The 7500-nt window shown below is 53.7% G+C and overlaps 1 pseudogene; it reads right to left on the minus strand.

Annotated features, from left to right (window-relative positions):
• Positions 1-5400: 5400 nt before the first annotated feature.
• LOC126314096 (large subunit ribosomal RNA) overlaps positions 5401-7500 on the minus strand; it is a 2979-nt pseudogene continuing 879 nt past the window's right edge.

Here is a 7500-nt window from a genome sequence, read left to right on the forward strand (position 1 = left end):
AATTTTGACACCATTGTATCAGAATTTCGGATACATGGGCCGCTCTTGTCTCAATCTCGGCACGGCTGTCGCCCTCAACGAGAACGAGGAGGTCGTCTGCATACGCCACGACTCCTAATGTCATGTTGTTCCTTTCTAGTGTTTCCAGTAATGGGTCCATATTCACGTCCCAAAACAAAGGGCCGCACACAGAACCCTGCGGACAGCCCTTTGAGATGTTCTTAGACACCACGACACCAGGAGCCGTGATTCTGGCGACTCTATTTCTGCAGTAGTCCTTCAGACAACCATATAGCGCCGCCGGGCATTCCAATTCTCGAAGTCGAGAAAAGAGCGCCGGCCACCACAGATTGTCGAAGGCACCCGAAATATCCACCATAACTCCGAGGACGTACTTCCGCGTGGATGAGTGTACAATACTTACGACTTTGTTGATAGCATCAGATGTTGACTTCCGAGCTCGGAATCCGTATTGCGAATCACTCATTCCACGTAGGACTCTATGACTAGACAGTCTAGAGACCAGCAGCTTCTCAAATGTCTTTCCCAAGACGTCCAGGAGACAGATAGGTCGGTAGGATTTGGGCATCATTGGATCCTTATCAGGAGCCTTTTTGATAATAATAACTTCTGCCGTCTTCCAGCAGGTTGGGAAGACCTGTGTTTCCATACATCTGTTGTAAATTTTCGTAAGGCCCGGAGCCAGTTTGTTTGCAATGCATTGCAGAACTTCTGCAGGAATTGCATCCGGCCCCGGGGCCTTGCACTTTGCAAAGGAGCGAATGGCTGCCTTCACTTCCTCGATGGAGTAGGGGTACACCTGTACGTTGTTGTGGTAGTGTAGCTGGTCTTGCCGTCTTATTTCCTGCTGCATCTCGGTGTCTGTGTCAGGTCGATCGTCTGGGAGGAGCACCCTCAGTAGCTCCTCAGCGGTCTCTGACCAGTCCTGTGTCATTCTGTCTGTGTCACCGACTCGTACAGTCGAGAGATGCATTGGTGAATGGATTTTTTCTCTTACTATTTTGTACGGTGTACCCCATGGATCCAAAGTCAGGTGAGACTTTACAAAATCCTCCCAGCTCCGCTGGCGGTGTTGTCTGAGAGTTTCTTTGAAAAGCCATTTCCTTCTCCTATACTGGGCAAGATGGTAGTGCCGTTCCTCCTGGGTGAAGGACCTTTGATAGCTGCTTCGTGCTCTTCTCATAGACTGCCTGAGCCGGGTAAGCTCTGGAGTCCATGGAGAAGTCGCTTTTCGTATGAAGCGCCTTCGCGTCGGTATCGCCGCGGCCAAAGCCGCCCTGATTGAGACAATTAAGGCCCCTACGGCTTCCTCTACTTCAAAAGGACCGTCTCCCAGCTCCGGAGGATGAAACACCGCCTCCAACAGGTCCCAGTCTGCTCTCCCGTAGTCATACTGCATTGTCCACCCCTCTAGCACATGCTCCCCTTGTGATGCTATTGTAAATTCAATAGCGTTATGATCACTGGTGGTTATGTTGTCGTTGACCTGCCAATTTTGGATATTGTTTACAATGTTTGTCGTGCAGAGCGTGACATCAATAGAGGATGCTGCCCCAGCTCTGCTCCTGTAGGTAGGAGGGTTGCCGGGGAGATTGACAACATTTAAATTATGTTCCATAATTATGTCTTCCAGTGCCAGTCCTCTTTGATCTTGAACTTGACTGTGCCATAGGGGGGATTTTGCGTTACTATCCATTGATATTATAATTGCTTTGCCTGCTAGGGCTCGCAATACTGTAGATAACTGCCCAAGATAAATATTGATTGGATCCCTGTATTGACAATATATATTAATTATGTACCAAGATGTATTATAAAAGTTTATCTCCACAACTGTTACATGGGAAGTGCAATACTGTGTCAAGACAGTGGTTTTGATTAACTTGTTGTAGATGACAATTGCTGACATGGGGTTTGGACCCATTGATATTACCTGGGCAGTGACGGGAAAGCCTGTGACCTTGCCGGAGGCAGAGCCTGGCTCTTGAATTAACATAACATCGATATTTTTCTCTTCCGCTATCTTTCGGAGCTCCTGAGTTACAAGGGAGCTCCTCATAGCATTTATTTGTAAGACTTTTATCTTAATCCGGGTGTCTGGTGTAGAAATGGCTGTCAGGCCATACCTGGGCAGGATCAAAACCAATCCTGCCGTGCATCTTGACCATGTTTTTATAGGTCTTGTCGATATCGAACTCCCGACCCCGTCTGATATATAATTTTGACACTAGGTCTTGTAATTTTTCAAAGTCTGTGGGAATGTTTAACGCAGCGAGATGAATACAGTCTGCATCCTCCAGTGCCGGGAACGTGACCTTCTCTCCGCGAGGATGCCCGACCCTCACCAGCTGCCTCAGAGCCGCGTTTAGGGCTGTGGGTTCCTCCAGTCTTGACAGTCTTAACGTTTCCTCACAAATGGTGTATGTGTCTCCTGGTGGACACTGAGTGTACATTTTTCCAACTTGAATTGTTTCGACATCCTCTTGCGTCATTTTTGGAGTCTGCTGGTGCTCTGCTGCAGAGACTGGCGCGGCAGCCGACGACGACTCCGCCCCCGAGGACGAGCGGGAACCCCCGCTCCCGACGGATGAAGCCGCCCCGCCGGTCACCGCCGCCTCCCGGAAGCCTAGATGACCCCTCCCTGTAGCCAGGAAACCCCCGACCTGACAGGAGAAATCCGTCGACTCCGGCCGCTCTGTCGGAACAGGAAGTGTATAGGTCTCTCCCTCCTTGCGCGTGAGAAAGCCCCCACTCTGTGAAGAGGTAGACTCCAAGTTGGTCTGCTCGGTCGCCGGATCACCTGGAGGACTCCTCCTAATGGCCAGGAAGGACCCAACCTGGCAGGAGAAGTCCCGCATCTCCGGTCGCACGTCTGGAACTAAGACAGAATAGACCTGCCTCTCCTCCTCTCGCTCGTTGACCACCGAGGGCAGAGATTCCTGTGATTCCTTGAGCTTCCGCCACCGACCTGCATCTCGCAACTGCTTGCTAGGTGATTTTCGAGTGACTCTATAGCGCGTTGCCATAGTCTGTCCTCTGTATGAGCCGCTGTATCATTATTTTATAGGTTGCACACTCCTTACCAGGAGTGTTGCAGGTGCGTTTCCGGTATTTACAAGGGATGCAGGTGGGCGTTTCTCTGTCGCACTTTGTTTTGTCATGCTTTTCGCTTCCACAATTCCCACATACTGGGTTTAGGAAGCTACAGTATTTTGCAACATGTCCGTAATCGTGACATTTGGTACATTTAGCAAGGGCTGTATAGTCCTTGACGGATATTGCATTATAGCCTACGTATAATCTATTGGTTGTAATGATCTGTTTACGCAATTCCGGTGACACTTCAATGGCATGGTGCACAGTGTTTCGGTCACGAGGACCTGCCTTGAAGCGGACCTTGAATTGTTCTGTGAATTCTTCGCGAGTCATTTTGTCCTCAAAATTCTGTGCGTAAACACAGTCAGCCACGTCGTCCTGGGTCATATATGATGGTACGTCGTACATCATCATAAGTGGCCTTCGCTTTCTGGGCTTTTCGCATGTAAATGACTCCTGAATTTTAGTATTGTTCATTAGTTTGTCACTGTCCTCAGTAGAGGCCAGTTCGACTATCAATACGTTTTTTGTAGTCCTGATCTGATTTATTTTGATCTTATCTACTCTAGGGTTTATACTCTTTTCAAACTTGGCTTTTGCCGTCTTGACATCGTACCCTTTCTTAGGCTTTATGAAGACTGTTGGGACAGCCTTCTGTACGTTCTGCTTTATCGTATCTTGCACCGTGCGTTTTATTGTGATTGGTGCTGCCGCAACTGCAGCATAAGACTTCTGGGGCTTTGCCGCCTCTTTTCTAAGGCGGTCATTTTCCGCCTTTATCTCTTCATATTGCCCCTCGAGCTTGGCATGCGCCAAAGCCCAGTTGGCAACTTCTTCTTTGATCACCCGAATTTGATCTGCGGTGATCTTTCCATGTTTAACGCTTCGGTCTAGAAGCCGAAGAAAATGCGCGTGTCGCTCCATGACGGAGACGTTTGATCTTGCATCGAATGGAGCGTCTTGCTCCGGTAGCGCCGTATCACTCTCCACGTTTTCTGCCATCATTGATTGAATTGAAGAGTGATAAATTGGAGGCCCGTCTCTTACCCCGGACCGGCCTCTCTGGCATGGGGGGGGGCAAATTGCAGCTCGCTCACCAGTCCCGCCCCTTGACCAAGAGCTTTAAGAGCTGCTGGGTTTAGCACGCCGTTTCCAGCGCACTAGTCCCCTTCCACAACCACATCACTGGGGATTTCACCCGTCCCTCCCCGGCAAATGCCCACCGCATTCCGGAGAGGCGGATTCACCTCTCGGCCTTCGCCCCCTACTCGGCCGAGTTCCCACCTAAAGGCCAAGAACCCAGTCCTACCCAGGTGCTGGGTCGGTCCCCCAGACTTTCGGGGGTCTGGCCCCATCTAACCTAGCCGGGGACATGTCACCATGCCCCGGCTTGACGGAGCATGTCCGGGACATCCCGTTCACGGCGATGAGCCTTTGCCGGCTCGGGCCGTGATCCCTCCCCAGCGAATGTGGACGTGGGGTTTGCAGAGCTGAGATGTTGTTTGCCCTGCGAGGGACAGATCTTGTGTCCCTTGCGACGCAGCTTCCCCTGCGCCATGCACCCTTTGCTTTCGCCTTGGGTTGGGGGACCATTTAACGTCGTCCAGGACGTGAGGAACTGCAGCAGCCAGACCGCAGGGCCCCAGGATCGTCGTGAGACTTACCCTCATACCCTCGCCCAGCCGCCGCGCTCAACTCAGGAGAGACAGGTGGTGTGTCTCTCGTTACGCAGCTTCCCCTGCGCCACGCACCCTTTGCTTTCGCTTGGGTTGGGGGCACTTAACGTCTTGCCGCGACGGGAGTTTTACGTCCTACCTTGACACACGACAACCCTCACAAATCCACAGCCCAGAGATGTTGAAGGTGGTAGCTGGGTCTTATATTGTGGAGTTTGACATCATCGAGACGGTGCGGCACTCAAGCCCGAGTTACGTTCCCCAGGGGGGTCTCCACACGTACCGGGGGATCATGACCGACCATGTCTCACCCACCGCTTTTGCTAATTAACGGTGGGCCAGTGCGGACCGTGAGGATTGCACCCAGTTAAGGGCTAGCCGTTTAACGTCATGCATGGACGGCCCATCCCGTGTTAGCTTCGCCCCATCTAAGGGGGTTACTGAGCCAGAGAGCCACGACAAGGCCACGAGATTGGACATTACGGTCCCCGCCCCACTCAGGTTCCTCTGAGCCCCGACGCGTTCGTTGACTTCAGGGAATCAGAGGGTCTCCTGGCGGTTTTAACCCAGTTATGGGAGGCAACACACCTCCCCCAGGTGGCGCTGCGCAGACCGCTTTTCTCTGGTGTAGATAGGGACAGCGGGGAATCTCGTTAATCCATTCATGCGCGTCACTAATTAGATGACGAGGCATTTGGCTACCTTAAGAGAGTCATAGTTACTCCCGCCGTTTACCCGCGCTTGCTTGAATTTCTTCACGTTGACATTCAGAGCACTGGGCAGAAATCACATTGCGTCAACACCCGCTAGGGCCATCGCAATGCTTTGTTTTAATTAGACAGTCGGATTCCCCCAGTCCGTGCCAGTTCTGAGTTGATCGTTGAATGGCGGCCGAAGAGAATCCGCGCACCCGCGCGCCCCCGGAGGAGCACGCTAAGGCGGACGCGGCCTCGCAGCAAGGAAGATCCGTGGGAGGCCAAGGCACGGGACCGAGCTCGGATCCTGCACGCAGGTTGAAGCACCGGGGCGCGAACGCCGCGCAGGCGCGCGCATCCTGCACCGCCGGCCAGCACGAGGCCAACCAACGGCGAGAGCAGACCACGCCCGCGCTAAACGCCCGCACTTACCGGCACCCCTACGGCACTCACCTCGCCCAGGCCCGGCACGTTAGCGCTGACCCACTTCCCGACCAAGCCCGACACGCCCCGATCCTCAGAGCCAATCCTTATCCCGAAGTTACGGATCCAATTTGCCGACTTCCCTTACCTACATTATTCTATCGACTAGAGGCTCTTCACCTTGGAGACCTGCTGCGGATATGGGTACGAACCGGCGCGACACCTCCACGTGGCCCTCTCCCGGATTTTCAAGGTCCGAGGGGAAGATCGGGACACCGCCGCAACTGCGGTGCTCTTCGCGTTCCAAACCCTATCTCCCTGCTAGAGGATTCCAGGGAACTCGAACGCTCATGCAGAAAAGAAAACTCTTCCCCGATCTCCCGACGGCGTCTCCGGGTCCTTTTGGGTTACCCCGACGAGCATCTCTAAAAGAGGGGCCCGACTTGTATCGGTTCCGCTGCCGGGTTCCGGAATAGGAACCGGATTCCCTTTCGCCCAACGGGGGCCAGCACAAAGTGCATCATGCTATGACGGCCCCCATCAACATCGGATTTCTCCTAGGGCTTAGGATCGACTGACTCGTGTGCAACGGCTGTTCACACGAAACCCTTCTCCGCGTCAGCCCTCCAGGGCCTCGCTGGAGTATTTGCTACTACCACCAAGATCTGCACCGACGGCGGCTCCAGGCAGGCTCACGCCCAGACCCTTCTGCGCCCACCGCCGCGACCCTCCTACTCGTCAGGGCTTCGCGGCCGGCCGCGAGGACCGGCCATGACTGCCAGACTGACGGCCGAGTATAGGCACGACGCTTCAGCGCCATCCATTTTCAGGGCTAGTTGCTTCGGCAGGTGAGTTGTTACACACTCCTTAGCGGATTCCGACTTCCATGGCCACCGTCCTGCTGTCTTAAGCAACCAACGCCTTTCATGGTTTCCCATGAGCGTCGATTCGGGCGCCTTAACTCGGCGTTTGGTTCATCCCACAGCGCCAGTTCTGCTTACCAAAAGTGGCCCACTTGGCACTCCGATCCGAGTCGTTTGCTCGCGGCTTCAGCATATCAAGCAAGCCGGAGATCTCACCCATTTAAAGTTTGAGAATAGGTTGAGGTCGTTTCGGCCCCAAGGCCTCTAATCATTCGCTTTACCGGATGAGACTCGTACGAGCACCAGCTATCCTGAGGGAAACTTCGGAGGGAACCAGCTACTAGATGGTTCGATTAGTCTTTCGCCCCTATACCCAGCTCCGACGATCGATTTGCACGTCAGAATCGCTACGGACCTCCATCAGGGTTTCCCCTGACTTCGTCCTGGCCAGGCATAGTTCACCATCTTTCGGGTCCCAACGTGTACGCTCTAGGTGCGCCTCACCTCGCAATGAGGACGAGACGCCCCGGGAGTGCGGAGGCCGCCGCCCCGTGAAGGGCGGGGAAGCCCCATCCTCCCTCGGCCCGCGCAAGGCGAGACCTTCACTTTCATTACGCCTTTAGGTTTCGTACAGCCCAATGACTCGCGCACATGTTAGACTCCTTGGTCCGTGTTTCAAGACGGGTCGTGAAATTGTCCAAAGCTGAAGCGCCGCTGACGGGAGCG

This window comes from Schistocerca gregaria, unplaced genomic scaffold, assembly GCF_023897955.1.
Source record: "Schistocerca gregaria isolate iqSchGreg1 unplaced genomic scaffold, iqSchGreg1.2 ptg000531l, whole genome shotgun sequence".
In the NCBI taxonomy this organism is placed as follows: domain Eukaryota; kingdom Metazoa; phylum Arthropoda; class Insecta; order Orthoptera; family Acrididae; genus Schistocerca; species Schistocerca gregaria.